At 39.7% G+C, this 24,524-nt stretch overlaps 1 protein-coding gene across 4 annotated transcripts in view; it reads right to left on the reverse strand.

Moving 5' to 3' along the window:
- RhoBTB (Rho-related BTB domain containing) overlaps nucleotides 1-23,887 on the reverse strand; it is a 156,320-nt gene extending 132,433 nt beyond the window's left edge. For all 4 annotated transcript variants that reach the window (XM_065234605.1, XM_065234604.1, XM_065234602.1 and 1 more), the window contains exon 1: nucleotides 23,205-23,887. The gene's annotated coding sequence lies outside the window, so the exon portion shown is untranslated. The remainder of the gene's footprint in view (nucleotides 1-23,204) is intronic.
- Between the last annotated feature and the right edge of the window lie 637 nt (nucleotides 23,888-24,524).

A 24,524-nucleotide genomic window follows, 5' to 3' on the forward strand; every position in this document is an offset into this window, starting at 1 on the left:
GGTAATTCTGAGCGGAGTTCCAAAGGAATTCACAGGAGAAATTCAAAGAAATGCTGAAGACAATTTCAATGAATATCTGGAAATATTTCAAAAGATTACTTAGCAGAATTCAAGGAGAATTTCCATAATTTTTTTGAGAACATTTCCATTATATTGTTGAGCAGAACTACAATGCAATTCTGAAGGTTATGTCAAGAGACTCCTGAGGAATTTTCCAAATGAAATTTAAAAATAATTATGGAATGAAATTTAATTTATGTGAGAGTTATAAGGGATTCGAAGATAAAAGTAGATTAAATTCCAATAGTTGACTAGAGAGAAAATTGGAGAGTAAAAAAACTACAGTGCCAGAGAGAATCCCTATATTATTCAAGGAAAGACATGGATTCTATGAGTAAATTATATGTAGAATAATTCTAATGAAATTCAAGATAATATTTCAAAGAAACTCTGCAAAAAGGAATATAGAAGGAAATTTTGGAAAAAAAAATAATTAGAAAAAGAACATACATTTGCTTATCTTGACAAGAATAGACACGTTGCCGAATCGGATTATGTACTGACTTCAGATGAAATTATCAAATGAGCAATAATGGCTTGATAAATATTACTCTCCAAACTAATCACAATGTTATTTCATATTTCAATATCTGAAAGAAGACTTTGATCACACCGCATAGTGAATCATTTTTAAATTCCTGATGAGTTTTTAATCTTTTCAATATAAGTTAGTACTCTCCCTCTACTGTGTACCGAAACAAAGACTGTCTTAATTACTTCGACGTCGCCATCGAAACCAATATTCTTAAAACTGCTCAACAGCACCAGAACAGACTCAACGCTCCTGGCTCCGCAGGTTATTTTTGAAACCTATCTCTCGTTCGTTCGTTCGTTCTTTCCTGCATCCCGTTTCTGCTGCAGATTCACAAAACACTTCCAGTCAGCCGCCAGCCGTACGACATCTTCCATTATACATATTATAGTTTAATACCGAATCACGTTTCGTTGAAGCGAATCTAAACTACCCTTTGTATTCGATTTCCGTGCTGGCAGAAAGCGTTCCAAGATTCTTCCCAAACACATCCAGCTTCGAACCCATACGTACGTATTTGAATGCGAGGAAGAGAAAAAACAAGTATGAGAAATGGCAAACCATTCCTAACATCTGTCCTCGTACTTTGTTGTATCCGTACCCAGAAAGGGAGCGAGGGTGGCAGTGGCGGCATTCAAGAAGAAATGAACGACGACAGAGAAGCCAAAAGTGCGAGTGCACTTCGGTGCATATTCCCGGAACGACGACGCATTTTCGCAGAAGAAAAGGAAGGCATACCGTATACGGGGATAACTTTGTGCTTCTTGACACGACTACTGTTCACACCGATGCTCGATACCAGGAACACCCGATAAGGATTAGCCAAATCGTGCGATCAGAAAAAAAAAAGTCGAATAGGTTGGTAATGGTGCTCTGCATTGTTCTCAAAGTGTTCTGCAAAGTTATTCCAGATACAGATGAAGATCTACGCGGCTATCCGGTGGTAGCCTACCGGAAGATCTTGGGCGAACATTAGTGCCACACTGTATATCATCGAAGCAAGTCATTGTAAGGGAAATGTCTCTTATGTTGGCCTATGGATCTAAGATTGGGCCCATCGCTAAAAATCTGCTATTTATCAGTTTTATCTAGATGAACGTGTCATTGGGAAGTTACTAATGGATATTTTTGGTTGCTATTGAAAATTTAGTCAATTGCTGAATTTATGTATGGGCCCAAATTAGGGACACTTAGGCCGACATTACCTGCATTTCCCTTTTTTTTGGTATCCATTGAACAAGCAAAAAGCTTTCGACCCACTTAATCACAAGAATCTGTGGAACACTTTAAGGCGCAAGGGTGCCTTCAGTGGTGCAAAGGGCCAACGTGAAAAACTTCCATCCTGGGCGGCAGCTCGCATTTGCTTTAAACTGGGCCCAGGTCGAAATCCTATCGACTTGTTTGATTAACTTGATGAGTATCTGCCGACATAAGCCCCTGGTTCTGTACTCCTCTGCTGCGATGTCCTGCCAGATTCCAACACAGCGATTGCTTGCAGTTTTCTATATAAGGGTCATTTCAGCTCAAGTGGGTACACCCCCTGTGGTCGATATCACCGATTTGGTCCGTAACCAACTTCAACATTTGTTCGAACTTCTCAAGAGCAAGGATCATAAGAACGAAATAGTGAAGGCATGTAACTTGGAAGGGATTACCTGGTATTTCAATCCACCTAGTGCGCCACATTTCGGTGGCCTCTGGGAAGCGGCCGTCAGATCTGCAAAGATTCATTTGCTGAAGGTTTTAGGCGAAACCTGCGTCATTCGAGGATCTTAGCACGTTACTAGTGCAGGTCGAATCATGCCTGAACTCGAGATCTCTAACACCCATGTCAGATGATCCGAATGATTTAGAACCCTTGACTCCCGGACACCGTTGCAACAATTACCAGATCTGGACTTTACAGATATTCCCATGAACAGGTTACATTACTGGCAGCTAATTCAACAGAAACTGCAACTGTTTTCGAAACGTTGGAGAATGGAGTATTTAGCTCAATTGCAAGGCCCGTTCAAACGTTGGAAACCTCCTGTACCGATATCCATAGGAAAACTGGTGATCATCAAAGAGGAAAACACACCACCACTATGTTGGAAAATGCCTCGTATTCATGATATCCATTCAGGAACAGACGGCGTAGTACGAGTCGTAACGTTGAAGACCACCACTGGATTCCTGAAGCGGCATGTTGAAAAGATTTGCCCTTTGCCAGCATCGCGTCAGCTAGCTGAAACTGGCCTACAGAGTTGATCATCATGCTATCATGAGTTCGAAGAGGTAGTATTTTTTTTCTTTTCATTTCAGAAATTTGGAATTTCAGGAGGGGTTAGAATGTTGAAATTAATCACAACATCAAATTCCACAACCAAATTTTGCATGGGACTGTGGAACGTGTTGCCGTGTCACCGTCTGGAGGATTGAAGTGTAAACACGATTCCACCACTACAAAAGACTAAGAGAAGACCATGTAAAATTAATTGCATATGCACTTTTTGTGATAGGTCAAGAACCGAGAAGACATAGAATTAGGTTTCATTTTTAATTATTAGAAACAAAAGGGCCAGCTCAATGAGCAGACGGTCACCGGACCAGTTTTTAATTTTGTAATAGATGTAGTTAGTTGTAATAAATGTTCGATGTTTAGTGTAGTGATTTTAAATAAAGTGTTTAAATGTACAGACTATTAATGTAACAAAAATGTTGTTGAGTACTTGGCTCCAGGGTTGCTTCCACTCACTTGCTATAAAAAAATATTTTCTGAATTTTGAAATCATTAGACGTTAACAATGATATTTTGCACCTATTAGATACAAGAAGATGCTTAAAGGCAAATATCTGACACACAAAACCTGTCAACCTCGCTTCCAGAGTGCCACAATCAGCGATTTTACGACTCGTGAGCGTTCACTCAGAGTGAGCACTCGCGAGTCGTAAAATCGCCTACTGCGACTATCTGAAAGCGAATTTGACAGGTTCCATGTGTCAAACACCCGCCTTTCAACCTCCTCCTGTATTCAACAAGTACAAAACATCATTAGAACATCTAATGATTCCAAAATTCAGAAAATCATCCTTTTATAGCAAGTGAGTGCAAGCAAGCCTGCTTGGCACTGATGAAGTATGCAAGTAGTAGACGAAATACGCGTATCTGTCAAAAGATAAGCAATTATAACGGAATTTAAAGGAAATAAACCAACCCACTCAAAGCTCCTCATAAAGGGATTCCGTTAAGAGGTTCGACAAATTAAAAGGATTAAAAATAAACTGTAATTGTGTTGTGTGCTAAATTGGATCCCATTACTCACCGCATAAGGAAGACATTTCTGCGCCCAATCTAATTTCAACCAAGAAACCAATCCTGGAAGGAACAACCAGTTCCAAGGTAAAACACTGGAGGTGACTGGCTTCGATTCCCGTTCCGGTCTAGGAGTTTTTCGGGTTGGAACATTTCTCGACTTCCCTGAGCATAGAGTATGACTGTACTTGCCACACAATTATACTAATGCAGAAATGGTGCAGGCATCGAAAGCTCTCAAATAATAACTGTGGAAGTACATCTTGAACACTAAGTTGAGAGCACGCAATAAGCTAATATGCGATAAGCAACAAACTTGAAATTCGAAGAATTAGAAGAAGAAGAAGAAGAAGAAGAAGACTCCCTTATGTCGCTTATTTTGGCATTCTGAACAAATGCCTTTTTTGATTTTGCTCTGAAGTGTCTAGATCCCTCTCGTGATCTTAGAACGTCAATTTGAAGGTTTTTCAATGTAGATTCTTATAGGTGTACCCATATTTCGTTTTTTTTTTATAGTAACTACAGTAAATAGGCTGATTACCGGCAGGTATCCCATTTATCAAAAAATGGCCTATTTTCCACATGGGCGGGATTTTTTATTTCTTAATATTTTGAGCTCAAGTTTTCAACACACATTGAAAAACTCTTCTACTTGATGTGTTTTCAAGAGCAAATGATTTGAGCAAATAGTTTTTGAAATATGATCAGATGAGTGAGTGGTAATTTTGAGCTTTTCTGGTGGAAAATTCTTCCGCTGTGATCTCAATGAGTTAACCAGCCCTCATTTGCGGGGCGGTGGAGTACTGATTGCAGCCAAAAACTACCTGGAATGTGAATCTATTTCGATAGCTAACTGTGAAAATCTTGAGCAAATTACAGTTTGCATAAAACTGCAATCTCATTCGCTTTATGTAGTGGCTAACTATTTTCCACCTAACTCGAGTGCCGGGCTATATATTACTCATGCAAGGGCCGTTCAACAAATGGCAGATCGTTTATCGGAGACTGACATAATCCTATCGATCGGTGATTTTAATCTTCCTAATCTGCGATGACATCTTGACGAGGACATTAATGGCTTTATTCCTTCAAACGCCTTTACTGATAATGAATGAGAGAAACTTTACAGAAGCTATGTTTTCCAATGGCTTGAGGCAGATTAATAACATTGTCAACACGAACGAAAGACTCCTTGACCTGGCGTTCACCAATTTCCCGGGGTATCTTGACCTGATTGCCGCACCTGCATCGCTGTTAACTGTTGTTAATCACACATCAATCATCTAGTACCATCCGTACTTGACGATCAGGACAAATGTTTCAAATTTGACTATTTGGCATGCGACTTTGACTTGTTGAATTCTATTTTTACGAATATTGAGTGGGAACAATTATCAAGTTATGCTTCAGTAGACCAGATGTTATCAGCTTTCTACGAATCTCTCTCTGAAGTTATAAATCATCATGTACTTCGAAAGAGACAAGCACCGATTTCTGCTTTCAACAAACCGTGGTGGACTGCAGAGTTACGTACGCTTCGCCACAAGCTTCGTAAGCTGCGCAACAGGTTTTTCCAAACGAAAAATGAGTCCGATAGACTCGTTGAGTTTGAGTTGGAGTACAAAGCCACCCTTTGTAGTAACAAAGCCACGAAAACTATTTGGATATTTAGGATACAGACAACCGTCAAGGAAAATGTTTCGCGCTTTTGGAATTTCATTAAGAAACGCAAACCTGACTACGGCATCCCTGGATCGGTCAACTTCGAAGGAACCACTTCTCGCTCATGCTCGGAGACAGCTAATTTCATTGCTGATTTCTTTGAGAGCGTATTTAGTAAAGCATCACCTGTTAAACGTCAAGCAGGCTTCGAGCAGATTCCGTCTCATAACATAAATCTACAATGCATCCAGTTTTCTCCAGACGAGGTACAGAAAGCCCTCGAAAATCTCGATTCAACGAAAGGACCCGGAACGGACAGCCTGCCTCCTGTGTTGTTGAAAAACTGTGCCGCTACGCTTGCGATGTTGGAGAAACTGATCCACACAGCTCTCTGCAGAATTACAGCCCCGATCATCTCCAACAGCCAGGACGGTTTTATGAATCACCGCTCAACGACATCAAACCTAATGTGTTACGTGTCAGCGATATCACGTGATATAGCATCAAAACAGCAAGTGGATTCGGTTTACGTCGATTTTGTGAAAGTTTTCGTAACAGTTCCGCACAACCTCATCATTAGCAAAATGAATCATATTTGATTCCCCAACTGGATCACGGAATGGCTCAACTCATACCTGTCTGACCGAAATGCTTTCGTCATGGTGAATTCCGTACGCTCCAGGACCTTCGACACTCCATCTGGTGTACCACAAGGCAGTGTTCTCGGTCCTCTTATTTTTATCATCTATGTGAATGACTTGTGTGAGCTGCTCTCATCGTCCAAACTGTCTTATGCTGATGACCTAAAATTTGTTCGTGTAATTGTTTCTCCTGCTGACTGTGTTGCAGTACAAGAAGATATAAATCGTTTGCTAGTCTGGTGCGGTGACAAGTACGCTTTTCCATTTAATTATTTAGTTATTTATTTGCACAGAATTCCTTTTATACATTTTCACATTGCATGAATGTTCGTTTTTACAATTAAATTCATAAATGTATTCACCGCCAAGGAACGTACGTCCATATATATACATAAAGTTACACTTGTCATACAAAAACCAACAAGTTCCCGATACGTTCAACTAATTCACTCCATTTGACCCGAATACGCTACCTGTTCGTTAAAGTCCGGGGTTCGAATCCGAACCGTTCTCTCTTATAAAAGAATAACCGAAAATAGATTGGAGCAAGATAGTATACTGAAATTGCATGACAAGGAAAGAGATGTAGCGTTGAATGTTCTTGAGAGAAATATGATGAAAATTGTCGTTTGAAAGGTCGTTGAATTACTTCGGTAATTTGACGTACTTCCGGCCACGATGACCGTTGAAATCACGTCTATCTGAGGGTATCTGGAACTTCTACTCGTTCACTTTGACTTGAACCGTGGAAGAGGCAGGAATGCGAGTAATTAGTACTTAGTGTTGCGGTGTGTTTTTCGTGGTATGTGAAGTTAAAAATGTGAGGAGTCTAAAAGACCGATTTTAATGTTACATCTTTGTTCGTTTCCGTTAGCCTGTAGAGTGCAAACTATATTTAAAAAGTTCCGTGCAGTCCATTTATTGTGTGGGCAAAGTTTATAGAAAGGTAAGGTGAGAAGTGTCTTTTGTGTGGAGAGGTAACTGAAATGTGTCGAACAGCCGTTCGACGGCTTTTTGTTTAGGATCGTTTGTGCGGATTGGAGTTTGCACCGCATTGCGTCTAGCGATAGATGGCTTGGCTCGGCACACCGCAATTGAGGAAATAAATCGCGCTCTCTAGACCCCACGCTTCAACTTCAAGGTTCCCGGTTCGGGGGAGAATTCGGAAGGGAGAGTTCAACTGTTCTCCGGCAGACCGTTGGCCAAATCCGCCAATGTCAACCACGTGAACCCACGTACATTATTCGTCTTCGACGATCCCCTCGTTGACATTTGCGCCACCGGCAGTCGGCGCTAGTTCAGTACCAATTCGAGGGTTCGATTGGGAATTTCCGCACCGTATCAGTCCGGGGTGCAATGTGCAACACCACCACCGTTTGAATAGGCTGCTACTTTGCCGACCTCAGTCCGACAAAGGGATGCTGCTGTGCCGACACGGATGAAGCAGCGACGACAATGACTACCGTGAGTAAATAACCGCATGCGAATCTCCACACACCCACAGACACATGAGCTCGAAGAAAATTAGCAAGTTAGGCTAGCAATCGCTAGAAACAGATCAGACACACGTTTAGGGAGAGCTAGCAAACAAACGAACAAAAATGGGAAAGGAACAAGAGTCATGAATAAACCTAGGTTAGGAATACGAATAAAACATAAATGATTTCCGTTATTTAGCCATGAAATAAATGTTGTTTTCGTAAAGTAAAAGCTTTCTCCGTAATGTTAATTTTTGTTGGTTAGATTCTTCACGTTTTGGTCGTTCTAATTTGCGTTATTTTTTTTGTAGTATTCTTTTGCTGTAGTTGAATTAACTCTAGGTTGGACTGCCTGGGAAAACAGTCTCCGCACTCACGGGGGAGGAAATCTGAAAGGGAAAGTTCCTCCAGTGATGATAAATGTGAGTGGGGTTTTTGTGTTACGGTAGAACGACGGTCAACTTTCGCTTAAGACCGTTGGAAGCGGCCTCGGTTTGTGAGGATCTCAATCCCTCATGGAATTTCAGTCTGCTGAATCGCTCTTAAACTAAATTTCGGTCTCTTCCATTCATAAACCCGCCCTGAGGTTGGGTTTCTTGCCGGGCAAATCAAACCTTGACGAGTGGTCCGTAGCGTATTCGGTGGTCGAGATCTCGCAGGCTGCGAGGCGTGCGTTACACGGCATGCGAGTCAACAGCAGAAAATGCAAAGCGATATCCTTTACCCGCAGCAATAGAGTTACCCCTCATCCATACTGCATGGGACCGGATTCCCTAGAACGTGTAAACTCAATCTGCGATCTAGGCGTTACGATCGATTACAGGTTAACGTTTTGCGAACACATAAGCATCGTAACTGCCAAAGCATACACTGTGCTTGGTTTCATTCGTCGTCATGTTTCTGGTTTCACCGACGTTTATTGCCTCAAGACACTATTCTGCTCGCTAATGCTAGTATCTTAGAATATGCTTCCCCAGTGTGGTCTCCATTTTACACTACGCATATTCTTACGATTGAACGGATTAAGTTTCATGAGGTTTGCTTTACGTCAGATCCCATGGAATGATCCAGTCATTCTTCCCAGTTATCCAAACCGATACATGCTGATTGATTTGGAATCTCTCTCAGCAAGGCGTATCCAATTGCAACGACTGTTCATCTTCGACCTAATCACCGGCAATGTGAACTGTCCCGAACTCCTGGAACGGATTCCATGGAACATTCCTCATCGTAGATTTCGTAACTCCCCATTACTGGCAATTCCATTCCACAGAACTAACTTTGGATGCAATATCTGTTTTAATTCATGTTTTCGTTCCTTTAATGTTTGTAATGAGTTTGATTTTACCATGTCCAAAAATGTGTTTAGTAATATAATAAGACGTTTAGATTAAACAAGTTTTAGTTTTAAGTAATCAATCTGTCCGACGTAGTCGAAGACGGTGGGCAATAAATAAGTAAAAAATCCATTCTATTTTTTTTTATTCTGTACCTACTTGAGCTGGAATGACCCATATGTCAGATTAGTTTAGTGTCCCCACATGCCTTGGCCTCGCATCTTTGTTAATAGTTATTACATCTACGAAATTGACCCGAAAAATAACTGGCATCACTGCTTGGGTTCGAAAGGTGTTTACTAGCTGAACGGTTCAGTGGCGCCAGCAAGACAAAATGCGAGCACAGTCCCAACTACAACCTTATTTGAAATGACTGTAAGAGCTTGCGAATGAACAGATATCACAAACACGTTCCACGTTCATGTAGTGTTTGGTTGACTTGAGTGAATGGCCGGAATTGGCGATGGAAGAGAACACAGCAAAAAAATAATTTTGATATCACATCAAAATGGATGCACTTCAATCGTGTCAAAAATATGGTGTAATATAACTAGCAAAAAAGGACAAAATTATCATTAATACAGTGCATGAACTGACATTACGCTGCTTTTACTGCATTTGTTTATTTTTGTGGCCATAAAAATTACATGAAATTTTCGACACGATTGAAGTGCATCCTCTTGGATGTATTATTAAAATTATTTTTTTGCTGTGAAGTTAAACATTTTAAATTGTATGCGGATATTAAAATTGGCTGGAGAAGTCATTCATGTTGGTTTGTTGGTGGTTATCCTAAGGAGCCAGTATCCACGCATGAGAGGAATGTTTCGTGGCCCGTCGGTGGCTTTAGAGCGACCGTTTTTGCTTACTGAGCAGAACACCATAAGTTTAATCTCAGGCCCTTTCACATTCAAGATTCGTTAGTCACTTGCTTTATTAACCTGAACACATCACTTTAATTCAACGTACCGTTTTCCAAAACATACCCTGCTGCAAACCCAATCCTAATATGGTTAATATCTTCAATGGGAATCTGTATTGAACACGTTAACACCATTAACAACCCTGGTACCAAGCATCATCCGTCGATTATCTGTGTAATTACAGCTGATCTGGCAATAACGGAGTAGTAACCACGGGCGGTCAATCATGCTCATGCGTTTAATTTTGAATACACATAATTTTAAAAAAATGAATCCAGGACATTTTAAATTCTGTGTTCATTCATATCCGCATGAGCATGAGCATGATTGACCACTAGACTGATGCAAAATTTGACTTCTTCGCTCCACAGTGCTTAAATGGTTTCAAATTGGGTCCTGATTAACCTCCCAAAGTTACAACTCATTTGGTTAGAAACAGACTTCGCACAAGTCATTTGAAGTTTGCATGTAAATTACTATGGGAAATCTCAACTTTTTGTTCATTGCCTTCTAGTCTTTTTCCATAATGAGCTGCGAAACAGTTCAAAAGCCATTCTTATAGAATTTTTGTGTCCTATTCAACGCCTCAGAAACACCAATGTTGCCTGCTGAGCAGTTGATTGGACATGATTATAAGACATCAGCGCATTGATAACTTTCGATCCTTGCATTTAATCAAAAAGTGATCTTCAGCAAAGTTGTAGCTGGAAAAATTTCCTACAAGTACAATTGAAAGCTTTTGAAGCAGACCGATATGGTAAATTATTAGATAGACATGAACAAAAATCTTGGTTTTACCATAGTAATTCTCATACAAACTTCAAATGGTTTGTGCGATCTCAGTTTCTCACCAAATGGGTTCAAATTTTGAGAGGTTAGTCAGGATCCGATTTGGAATCGTTTAAGTATTGTGGAGAAAAAATTTCAAATTTTGCATCACTCTATTGACCACCCGTAGATACTACACCGTTATTGCCAGATGCCAGATGCCGCGGACTGAAAAAAAGATCGTGAACATGAAAAATTTAAAAAGTCCATAAAATAGAATATGTTTAACCATGCCGAGACTTTAAACGAATACCTCTTCCATAAAAAATACCCCATATTACGGTACCCCGGAAGAGCAAGAAATCAGGATGTGGAACAACAATCGTAGCACCTTCTTCTTATAGCAGCCCCCCGGAATATTTTGGCTGAATCTGGCTGCCGAAAAACATAGAAAAGTAGCACGCACACACACACACACACACACACACACACACACACACACACACACATTCACATCCAGACTCACAAACGACGTCTACATTATATCCAAGGACACGTGGCAGCTAGTTTGGAGCCAACGATATTCTCCTTCTAGGATATTTGCGGGAACGAAAAGAAAACGGCTGCTGCTGCTGCTGCGTGTAGGAGTAGCATATCCAACTGCCGACAAAAATCGACACACATTATCCATTAAGATGGGTTTTTTGATTAGCGACATATGATATTGCAGTGTTAAAAACTGACTTCGCTGTGAAAAAATGTGATATTGAAAAATTCTCAGCCGTATCTGGATCTAGCGGCACTTGAACTGCAACCTAACTGGGTTTCGGGCAGCATTAGCACGTTAGGGTATAGAATTAACACGAACGTCAAAATCAACTATCCAAACTGATTGATTTGGGTTTCCTGCTAATGCAATGCTTTTATCAGTGTCTGCTATTTTTAGCCGATTGCCAATCATCGTCAAAGGTCGGGGTGTGAAAAGACATGCATGATGGTGATTGGTGAATGGTGAATGCAAGAAGAACGCTCACGATGATGATTGCTGCAGAGGTGCAAAATGCCAGCTCGATCGAACTGGAGCTGGAGATCTAGATATATTGGAGCCCCATTGATGTGTGATTTTGCTGTTATCACTATGACAGCCCCGAATTGCTGCTGCCTTTGGTTTGCATAATCAATAAGCTTGCCCAGTTGTTAATTGAGAGTGCGTTCCTTTATTATGTGGCTAGAGGCAATGCTGCAGAGTCTAGAAAAATGTGCAACTCGAAACATTCTTCGACCGAATCGGGTATCGAACTTAACGCTCCCCCCCCCTCAAATTATGATAATTTAAATAGAAAGTCCACTGAATTTACTTAACAAATCATTTGAAATTTTAGATATCCATTGAAATTTCGTTAAGATATGGCAATTTTAATTTAGGGTCAACGTAAGTATTTCAATAAAATTCTTCCAATTTTTTTTTTCAAGATTTTTGGAGCAGATTTTATCTACTATTACAGAGCTCCGGTGAATGCACCTAGTTACGGAAAAATGAGTAAAATCCATCGAAAAATAGATAAGTTACTGCCTTACAAAGTGGCCTGAGGTCAAATTGACCCAAAGGTACAGACGAAGCGTTAAGAATAAGATTCCTCTTTTTTTGTTCCTCTGATTTGTTTTCCGTGCTGAGCACCAATGCTACCGACGCCAGGGAGGCAGCTCCCACACCTGGACCCTACCTATCGACTCATCAACTCATGAACCGGGGACCAATGGCTTTACTTCCCTTCCGAAGGAAGGCGTGATCAGAGATGTTTTGCCTCAGAACATCCCGGCGGCGCCGACTGGGATTGAACCCAGGCCTGCTGGGGTGAGAGGTAATCACGCTTACCACTACACCACCGGCGCCGCTAATTAGATTCCCTTTGATATGGATAATAATTTTATCCATATCATTAGATATCGTTAGTGTATGTGTATTAGACTGATGCAAAATTTGACTTTTTAGCTCCACAGTGCTTAAATGTTTTCAAATCGGGTCCTGATTAGCCTCCCAAAGTTACAACTCATTTGGTTAGAAACGGGCTTCGCACAAGCCTTTTGGAGTTTACATGTAAATTACTATGGGAAATCTCAACTTTTTGTTCATTGCCTTCTAGTCTTTTTCCATACTAAGCTGCGACACAGTTCGATAACCATTATTATAGAAAATTTTCTCAGCTACAACTTTGCTCAAGCTCATTTCTATGTAAAATGAGGCAGGAAAAAGTTATTAATTATTTAAGAGATTGATAAACTTATGACATGATCAAGCAGCTGCTCTGTAGGCAACACTGTATTTTGCAGTGTGACATAGTAGCCATGGTTTTTGTATCCTATTCAACGCCCCAGAAACACCAATGTTGCCTGCTACATCATCGCATTGAAGTATTGATAACTTTCGATCCTTGCATTAATCAAAAAGTGGTCTCCAGCAAAGTTGTAGCTGGAAAAATTTCCTACAAGTACAGTTGAAAGCTTTTGAAGCAGAACCGATATGGTAAATTGTTAGATAGACATGAACAAAAATCTTGGTTTTACTATAGTAATTCCCATACAAACTTCAAATGGTTTGTGTCATCTCAGTTTCTCACCAAATGGGTTCAAATTTTGAGGGTTAGTCAGGATCCGATTTGGAATCGTTTAAGTATTGTGGAGCGAAAATTTCAAATTTTGCATCACTCTAATGTGTATGTGTATGTATTTAGAAGGCGCAGCTTGATCATTTTCTAGTGACAATATTATGCAATAAACAATCCATAGTTTTGAAGACCTTCCATTCTTAAATATCTTTGCAGAAGGAAACAACATCCTTTATGGTTGGGATCTCGTGATATACATATCTTTAACATCAAAATATGTCACTTTATGGGTATATTTTTACAATGACCCTTCCCCCGAGAGATCCGCCCCTCCAAAACAGTCTGATAATTTCCACTAAATTTACTTTACAAATTATTTGAAAGTTCAAACATCCGCTGAACCTTCGCTGAGATATGACAATTTGAATTTGGGGTCAAATTGACCCCCAAGAGACAGACCCCAAGGCCTACCAAAAGATATCCAGGAATATTTCAAGTAAATTGAAGAAATATCAAATCAAATTCTTGCGGAAATGTTTAAGAACACTAACCATAAATGTGGAGTGAATTTCAAGAGTTTTTTTTTTGGAAGAAATTCCTAAAGTGTTTTGCGCAGAATTCCTAGCCTTTATGGAAAATAGGGTATATTTACGAAATTGGGCTATTCAGAGAATTCGGCTGAGAAAAAAATTGCAAGATCCTGGTATTAGAAAACTGTTCATAATTATCGGGTTAGATGCAAGATTATAAGTGATATCGGGCTTGTAAATTGTATTTACAATATTTTTTTATATTATAGTTCCAATCAAATTCCCAGTTATTTCCAGGTTTTTCCCGCTTGATTTCAATTTCCGGATCCCTGTTATTTTGATGAAACAACTTTATCCATCACATAATGTTATGGAGCTCCATGAAGCGATTAGAATTAAAAGATTCAATTCGGTTCATCATACAAGACATCGTTGAGTCTATGGAACTTCAAGATATCCATATTGGTGCAAAGTGTCAAATGCCAAACCATCATGTCCACGCGAAGCACCGCTCCCGCAGGCAAGACTCAGTCCCTTCATCCGACCATTAACGTTCGTCGGTCTTGACTATTTCGGCCCTATCATGGTCAAATTCGCTAGTCAAACGATGGATGGCACTGTTTACGTGCCTTACCATTCGAGCAGTCCGTCTGGAGTCGGTTCCTGGTACGGCGTGGATCACCTTTGAAGATAAGGAGCGATAACGGTACTAACTTCCTCGGAGCTAGCCGTGAGCTGCAGCAACAGATAGCGGAAATGAACCAGCAGCTATCATCGATTTTTACCAACGCCGTTACCAAGTGGATCTTCAAACCACCATCCGCTCCGCTCATGGGAGGATCGTGGGAGCGACTAGTTAGATCGGTTAAGGTCACCTTTGCCTCATTAAACACAAGCAGGAACTCCGACGACGAAACTCTTGTCACACTGATGATCGAGGCAGAAGGTATCGTCAATTCGCGTCCTTTGACGTTTGTCCCGGTTGAGTCAGAAGCCCAAGAAGCCTTGACGCCAAATCATTTTCTGCTTCTGAGCTCTCCACAACCCATGCTAGAATATCCAGAGTGCCTTAAAACTAACTGGAAGCTAACGGGAAGCCTGGTTGACCAGTATTAGCATCGTTGGGTACGGGAATATCTCCCGACGATCTGCAAGCGCACCAAATAATTCGAGGAAGCAAAGGAACCGAAGGACGGAGACCCAGTCTTATCTTTGACGAATCGATCCGGAACGGGTGGCTACGAGGACGGATTGTCTCAGTTGTAAAAGGACGCGATGGACGGGCCAGGCAAGTCCTAGTGAAGACGACAGGAAGAGTTCTACACCGACCGATGACGAAGGTCGCCGTTCTAGATATCCAGACACCAGTCAAGAACGGAGCTGAGGAGTAACGTCGAGCATGTTGGGGGCGAACTACGCCACTGTCATCCGACTTCATCCAATCCTGCACATCGGAACAGCATCACTTCTTGTCAGACCCTTTGACAACCATTGACAGTGAGCTGTCACTATAATTTCATCGAGTCACTCCTCTCAAACACATTCTCTGCTAATCCCAATAGAGGGAGATCTAAAACGTTAGAGCTAGTTAAATAAAAATAAGTGAAATATTGTCATCCTGTTGTGCTTTGCTGAATTACTAAACTAGGAGACCTATTGTAAGCATTATATACTGTCATAAATCTATAAACTATTAATGTCTCCTTTAATAAATCTAGCTTTGAGCTCAGGTGGCATCGCGAGTGATAATTTTAATTTTAGTTTATTTACGCGGTGATGATGTTGATTCACTCGCAACTATTTTTGAAAAAAAAAATTGAGTGTTTTCGAACGAAAGTCTACCAAAAGTGCTTCTGAACGTGTTTCGCAGTTGGGTGTGGTGAAATTCGTGCATTCCCGGTTGATTGTCGAAATCCGTATCACAAAATTGCCCACCGATTCCTTTGCCGTTCGACGACGACGGGTGTGCTTTCGCAAGAGTTACGTTTATTGGATCAGTTTCTTTGCACGGGTGTTTTTTTTTTATAACTAGCGTAAGTGTGCCTGCGATTTGTATTGAGTGTCGGAGATTGTGAGTAAGCTGAAGGATGTCTCGCTGGATATGCCCAAGTCTGGACGGGCGGGAGCTGGTGGCTGTGAACGGTGCCTGGGGAAAGCACTAAATGCGACCCTCCTCCCAGATGGCCATGGCAATACAGGAAGTATTACAACAAAGGTAATTGCTATTAGATATTTTGCAAACAGTGACAGATAGCGGACATGAAGAACCATTGGAGGTTCGGGGCAAAGATGTTTATCCTAGACAAATGGTAAGTTACAAATTCGCTGTTGTCGTTGTCGTAGGCGCCGTCGTAGTCGTAGGCAGTACCGTTAGTATATTTAAAATTAACCATCAACCGCTGAACATATGAATTATCGCGTATTTCTGTTGTTCATTGCATGCCAAGTGAAATTCGAGAACGTAATTTCTTTTGAATAGCTTGTTTAACCAGGTCTTAAACAATCGTCACGTCGGTCATAGCTTGTTATGATTGCCTGAACCATGCGTAAAGAGAAAATCGGAACATTGAACGTCGCGTGAAAGTGGATCTTAATGAAGGCCTAAGTACTCTTTCGTAGCTTTTAGTTTTAGAATTTCAAAGATCGTCGGTTGCAGTGGATTGCTTACTGAGTAGAAAAACGCGGTCCTAGGTCCTTTCATATTAAAAATTTATGGTAAGATCACTTGTTTATCGTGTATTTTGTAAAACTTTTCGTTGTCGTCGGTGCCGGGTTTGAATAGTTATAAAAACTTGAGTAACGCTATAATGTGATATGAGGGGCTCGGTGGCCTTAGAGCAACCGGTTTTGCTTACTGAGCAGAACATCATGAGCCTAATCTCAAGCCCATCCACATTCAAGATTCGTCAATCGTTTTATTAGTTAACATGACTACATGGTAATAACAGCAACTCGATGATTAAAAAGGAGCTCGTCTGCCTAGTGGCAAACGTTTTTGCTTACTGAGCAGAAGACCGTGGGTTCAATCCTAAGCTCCTTCGCGTTATATGATTTTTAGGACATCAATTCAGCTTACCGTTTACCAAAACGAACCCTGCTGCAAACCCAACCCTATTACCCAATATCCCAGTGATTCTTCGTGGAAGTGCAGAGGTGTTCTCGGCTTCCGTCAAAGCGAGTGTCACGTCAACACATTCCTACCCCTTCCTTTCTTGACCTGTGTTCGGGCGCGGCCGGCGCTGGTATTGCCTAGTTTTAGATCACCAGTATTTACACATTGATGATGATTGTTAGTCCCAAGCATCGTCTATTGGTTCTCTGTGTAATTACAGCTGGTCTGGCAATAACAGAGTAGCAACCGTGGGCGGTCAATCATGCTCATGCTCATGCTAATAAATCTAGCTTTGAGCTCATTATACAAATAAAACCTTGCGTGCTGCAAAGTGTTTTCGAAATCGTCCCAACATCCTCCGTGGAATTCGCTTCAGAAGTTCTGAGTTGGAACTATCTTCGGAATCTTTCTGTAAATACTATTAGGGACCATGCACTAATTACGTAAGATTTTTCTTGGGAATTACAGCTTCCCCTTAGTAAAATCTTACAAACATTAACATATTCTGTATTCTTCATAATTTTACGAAAGGTATTCCAGGTATTCTTTTCCTCCCTTGTAATTTCTTACAAAGAAAATCTTACGTAATAAGTGCATGGTCCATTGCTACTATTCTCCGCAGCATACTATAATAAATTTCCCCATGGTATATAGTTCAGGAGTTCCTAAGAATTATGATCTCATTTACCTTGTAATTCTATTGGATAATATATTGGATATATTTTCTGAATTTTCTGGGAATTTAGTCAGAAATGCCCTAAAATTGTCATTTCTATTGTTCGAGAATTCCTATGAAATTATGCCCAGAATTTCTTTTGAAATACTTCTGGAAAATAAATAAGCTTGAAATTCTCCATGAATGTCCTTAAGAATACTTTCAGAAATTCCCTAAAAGTTGTCTGCAGAATGCCCGTGAAATTACGTCCATTAGTTTAGTGTCAATGAAATTAATTTCGTGAAAAAGCTGCTAGACATAAACCTAGGGGTGAGACCTGGGGGCAAGACAGCTTTCGATCATGAGTAAAACCTGAGTTAATTTTGAGTAACTCTGAGTTACTCACGTTGCTCAATATCTTATATACACATAGCAACCTGGTTGTTATATTGAAAATAATGTTGAAACCGATGCTGTCAAGCAAAGTAAGCTGACGTGCTTTCTTTGAATTTCTGTGTAGGGACTTTTGAGGCGGTTCAATAGGTTCGGATTAAGCTAAATTAACTCAATAAATTCAATTCTTATATTTTTTTAAAACTTTCAGAAACTCAATGAAAACGTAATTTACACAAATATATAAAAAATAATAGAGTACATACAGGCTGCGCGACTTTCAAAAAGATAAGAATACAGTGCCTTCCCATTATTGGTAACAAATGATTTTTGCATGTTATGCTGTCTATAAATTCAACGAAAGCTCCATTCGATTTATAACATTACTCGATCATTCTTTAGGGATTAGACGCTTGATATTTCATGAAATGTTGTGCTCTGGGCACAAAATTGAGGAGATAAACATATGGGCCCGTGTTTCCAAAAACGGTACGGCACTGTTTATGGTTGTTAACCATGGCATGATTATTAATGTTAAGGTTCCACAAAGGGTAAATAATTTGTTTACTTGTTCTAAGAATACAAATTTAATTGTTGAACCTTAACAAACTCCACGAAGCTGGTCAGAGCTGACCTAATCTGGCCTAAAATCAGCAGCTACATAATATACCACAATCAGCAATCAAGGAACAATTCTATTGACCACGAAGGAAGTTTAAATCTCAGGTTGTACCTCAGGTAACCGAAAAGGAGCATTCCCCTTTTGGAACGGGTCACTCTCATCACTCCTGTATCGTCCTAGGCCATCCCAACTAACAATTTTAGCTGCAGACTAGCTTATACAGCCGAAGATTGCCTTATGCAACTAATTTTTGTCTGTATAAGCTGATCTGCAGCTAAAATTGTTTGTTGGGATGCCAATCCTCACCAACGAGGGAAGGCGCCTGAAAGGCATCCAAGCCACATACGAACAACAAGCCTCATAAAACCGCCGTGCCGTCAAACCACACTCAAAAAAATTATCACATATCTTATGGATGAAATCCATGTGAATTTCACATAGCTTTCCTATGATCACTTAGCAGCAAATCCCATCACAAAATCACATGAATATTATGAGGCCGATGAAATTCATGTGAAAAATCACATAAAGTTAATGTGATAGCATAAATTTTATGTGAAATTCAGATGAATTCCATTGAATTTGATTATGGATGAAAATCATGTGCATTTCCAATGGCAACTACATGAAAACTGCATTCCACGATTGTCAAGCAAAGACGTTTGACGAGGAAAATATACGTTCATCATTTAACAACATTACATACCGGATTGCCATCCACAAAATCCATGTTGCAGCCTGCAAAATCTGTGTATGCTTATCATTGTTTTACGATGATAATAATGGGATTTTCAAGTGAATATGGAGTTGACATAATTTAACGTATTGATGATGCACATTTTGGCAGAGGTTTCAAAGACTACGGCTTAATGAATCCAGGACTGTATTGCTCACAAATGAAAAATGAAGTAGTTTTTCTCTTCCTTTTGCACTTGCGACTTTGGAGAGAAATAATCATTTAGGAGTTACAGTATCACAAAGTTTAAACCAAGATTATTGGAAAGATCATTGACTAGTTCTAATATAAAAAAAATACTGCTCTATCAGAACAATTCAAACTAGAATTCGCAACTCGTGTTAACTTATTTATATAAGATGCTGAAATTAAATCATACCTGGAGTAACATTTGAAATGGGCCTATGTCCAAAACGTAAACAAACCAGAAAACGAATTTTAAATTTTGACCGCCACTATTCAATTCATATTTAAGAAAATTGAAGTATTTTAGGCATTTATATTGTTCACAATAACAATAGTAACTGTATCTCAGTATACAACATCCAAAATATACGAAAAGCTTTCAAAAATATATGAAAATCGATAACAATATAATTTCATAAATTGATAAGCCTTTTTTGTGAATTTTTCAATGGATAGGTCCTTTTTGTTAAGCCGTTGTGCTTGTCATGCCCTGGTAGGCCCTTTGCTAAGCCTTTTCGCAACGTCAAATAAATTCAAAACAAATCAAGCAGTAGGGCCTAGCTTTGGTTAGAAATTTTTCAATCATCGGCCCTTCTACGTCACTAGGCTTATCAATGAAATGAAATAAATGAATGGTTGGCCGTTTCAGCGTGCAGGCCTATTAATGAATCGAAAAATTTCGTTGATCGGCCGTTTCGAAAATCGAGTTATTTCTAATGATTTTTCTCGATTATGCGGAACTTTCCTACACGATTAGTAGCTATCAAGCGGTGCTAAAGAATGGTATCAAAACCCGATTTGTTTACGTTTTGGACATAGGCCTATTTCAAATGTTACTCTAGATACATTTGAAGCGGTTAAGATTCTTGATCTTCACCAATTTTGCTTTTGGTCAAATCTTGAACAGGCTTAAAACTAAAAATAGGTCTAATCAACACTTTCCAATGCATGATCATTATAAGAGTCAATACCAAAACTGCTAATAGAATGCTAAATTAACCATCGAAAGAACACACCCTTGGAAATTCGTAATAAAGCACGCCAAATAACGGGATCATTTCTCGGGATCATATCGGAAATATCTTTTCCTGATTTGTCAACTTTATTGCCCACGTAATTCATCCTAAGGCATAAAAATCTCTGGTCACGTCTTCCTTCGGAAGGGAAGTAAAGCTGTTGGTCCCGGCCCATATGTGTTGTGAATGGGTGCGATATCCTACGCAGGTGTGGAAGCTGCCTTCCTGCACATTCGATTGCCGTCAATGGATGGCAATCGATGTCCGTCGGTGATTGGCACTAGATTGCGGAATAGAGACCGACGTTAAATAAAGGAAAGAAGAAGAAAAAAGAAGAATTCATACTGAAAAGAAGAACACGCGGATTAATGAGCATTTGATGCAAGAATACAAAAAATAAAATACGGATAGGATTACCCTGTATGTATGTTTATGCTGATTTAATTTTTAATTTCTTGACGAATGTGAGACTACTTTGATTACTTTTGAGTAAATATGAGTTACTCAAATTTGCTCACTGTGAAAATATTAAATCTGAGTACAACCGTTTTGCCCCTAGACATAAACTTTTGAAATGCGCTCCTTTGCTTTTGTCGCCCTTGGCGAGGGACGTTTTCGCCACCCCCTGACTACGTCCCTGACTGTTATTGAGAAGCAAATACCGTAGAGAATTGTAAGATGTAAGAATTGTAACTTAAATTTTAGAATAATCGTTCCTAAAGTTACATCCGGAGACACACTGCAAAGAAGAAAAAAATTCAGGCATTGTTTTCAATTCAATATTTCAAGATAATGAGACTTCGATTGAGAATAAATATCAAGATCCTGGCCGAAGCAAACTGTTGATGATTATGGGGCTAGAAATTTCTGAAAAGTGTAGCAGTGAGATCTCAAATTTGTATGTGAAAAAATATTAATATCCCAGAGTTCAAATCTCACGAATTAACGAAAATATGTTAGTTTTTTTTTCCTCTGTTCGGGACCTAACACTACTGCGACCAGTAAGTAAATTGGTCTATTGTAGTATATCCCGTGTCCTTATTTTAGTACATGTCGTATTACTCCATCACTATTGAGAAATGATGAAGTATTCGATTTTTTTACAGTTGCCACTCTTGCATTTATCGCAAGGATCCTACTCTAATTGAAATGTCCCTCTATTTATACCCTTCGGAGTGTTGAAACACCCTCCAAAGGCACGCCCCTTTGTCAGTCAAAATTGGATTCCGTAGCAACAAAATTAAGGTATGACACCGATAATGACCATGCATCAGAACCCTAGCCTTAACCACTTCAAACTAGGGAACAACGAATAGAAGATTAGGAATCACATAGATGAAGACAACAAACTCATTTTTTCCTTGTTTCAAGATCATCCTTGGTAGACAAAGCCGAGCCTTGTCACTACATAAGGCATAAAAAGTAACAAGGACTAAGATGTGTTCCTTGGATTACTGAAAAATCCTGTTCTCCTAGTTTGAAATAGTCAGGACTAGGAATCGGTGGTAGATCTTACATCCCGTAACGTACCACGAAACGGTGATCTACCCACGTTACGGGGCATGTTAAAGTTACTAGAATACAAAATAAATTAAACATATTGAAGATGGAGAAAGTTAAGAATTCCGAGCTTGTAGAAATTAAATTTTGTACCATCATATAAGTCTAAAATATAATTTTCAGAATCAAGAATAGAAAGTGAAAACTAATAGCTTCAAATAATAAAAAAAAACATTTCAAAGTGTCCCAATTTTAATATTATAAATTTGCTCTGATTATGAGAATCCATGCATTTTTAACGTAGCTATGATAAATGGGAACTACTGCGCTTGCAGTCCAGTCGTTGTCACGTTGAGGATTGCTATAACAAAAGGTGATAAAAATCTATCTAAATTTGCAAATCTAATCATATCAATTTACACTTTTAAAATACCGAATCGACCCAAACCTGCATTGGAAAGGCACTTATAACAGCATAGCTTGTTATTCTTCCTGACTTTGACGCTCTTACACGTGCTTTTGTCTGGTCTCAACTTCTTTAATGCTCTTCCACAGTTGTTAATTGAGTTTAGTTAAGTTTTCTTTATTAAAGAGGCTTGCACAGCCTTTTGCTGGTTCGCTTTGTTGTTAATTGAGACCTTTCTATGCCAATCACAATAATACGCTGTGCCCAGAGAGAGCCCGAGATTTTTTAGAATGGACTGGGGATTGAACCCATCCCTCATGCTTGGAAATGCCATGGCTAGACATGTCTAGACACTCAATAAGAATAGCAGCAGATACTCAATAAGAACGTTAGTTCTGAAACCAGAGGATTGCTAATAAAAATGCGTGTTAATACTTTTTGATTCTCCGCAGCCGCAGTATCAATATTGTTTTAGGATCTTAAATAAACAACCCAAATTGGAAACTAACAATTTTACCAGGTCAATGATTTTGCACAAAGTTTGCATCTCCCAAAAACAAACAAAAAATCCAACTCACCAACTCGCCTTTCACCACCTCTCAATAAAGGCACCAAAATAACATGAAAACATGGAAATTCGATTTTTCCCTGCGATAGCAGCAGAGCATAATCCAAACGGAGAGAGGATTGAGGACCACCAAAAAGTGGGTAGGATATCATAAAAACAAAAATGACGAATCACAAACCTGGTTCGTAGCAGGGAGAGCAGCTCAGCTGTGTAGCAGCAATCCGCAGGACGGGAACAAACAGCCAAACAACAGCAGTAGCAGCAGCAGCCGCAGCACAAACAAAAAAAAAATAGAGGTACACACCGTGGTGGACTCCGGCTTACTTTCGATCAATAAAAACGAACTCTTTCATACACTTTCGTATGCACTTGTTGTGTGGTGGCACTGTGCAAATTGATTAAATTTACATATTCTTTTCTTCGTTTCGCAAAAGTAGTGTGCGTGTGGGTATGTGTGTATTTGCAATTGGCACAAAAAAAAAACAAACTACACTCTTTACTTTTGCACCTTTGATCAGCACAAATTATTCTGATAAACAACGCTCATCGAATTCATAAACACTCCTCTTCAATTTCCACCCAATTTATTTTAGGGGAAGGAGAACAATGAACCGCATCCAACAAGCACTCCAACTCCTTGGCTCGTACGACGTCACTTTGAAACGACAATAGCGTTATCAATTTCACTACTTTCTGAACGACGGAATTATCCGAAATTTTCCGTTCTTCGATTTTGAAGAACAGTTTTAACTTTTTCTCAAATGTAAAAAAAAAAATATGTTCTTTTCCTGTTTTCTTCTGTATCCGCACTCACACCGCAAACAATGTAAACAAACTGGCGCAGACTGTCCTCTGCGAGAGGTAAACTGCGAATGACAAACTTGAGCTGCGGCGGGCGAACTCTCTTTTCGGTGCTTTCGTCGCACTCGCAAACCAAAACGGAGAAAAAAGAGAGCGAGAGCGCACGTTGGTGAGAGAGCGTCCAAGGGTGAGATAATCAAAACAATGACCCGAAGGTGACGTTTCTCACGATTTTTGACGTGAAGGGAGGTAGTACTAGATTGTTGTGATCGACTGCACCGAGTGGGTGGGCGGCTCTTGCCAGCATAAACGTGAGTATCATCCGCTGCGACAGGGGGACATGGATCGGTTCATCGGTCGATGAACGCATGTTTTGAGTTTCAGTGCACTCAAGGGTGGGGATAGCGATTATGGGTTGTAAGCACCTTTTTTGTCAGCTTTTATGTGCATTCAGGGACAAAATAGGGAAATAGGGTACTTCGGACTAAGTGCCTATTTTTGGCCTATCGATCAGGAAAAATATCAACACCCCTATTGTGTATTTCGTTTCGAACGAAATTCTCATACAAAAAAATATTTTTTTGTATGAGAATTTCGTTTGAAATGAAATACAGAATAGGGGTGCAAATCTCGATTACTTTTTCGAAGGGACGTATCAGCTTTTGTAAACAACGCATTTGATCGTCGATTTGGCGTA

This window comes from Ochlerotatus camptorhynchus, unplaced genomic scaffold (genome assembly GCF_037179485.1).
Source record: "Ochlerotatus camptorhynchus isolate MF236.1 unplaced genomic scaffold, CSIRO-AGI_Acam_v1.1 ptg000434l, whole genome shotgun sequence".
In the NCBI taxonomy this organism is placed as follows: domain Eukaryota; kingdom Metazoa; phylum Arthropoda; class Insecta; order Diptera; family Culicidae; genus Ochlerotatus; species Ochlerotatus camptorhynchus.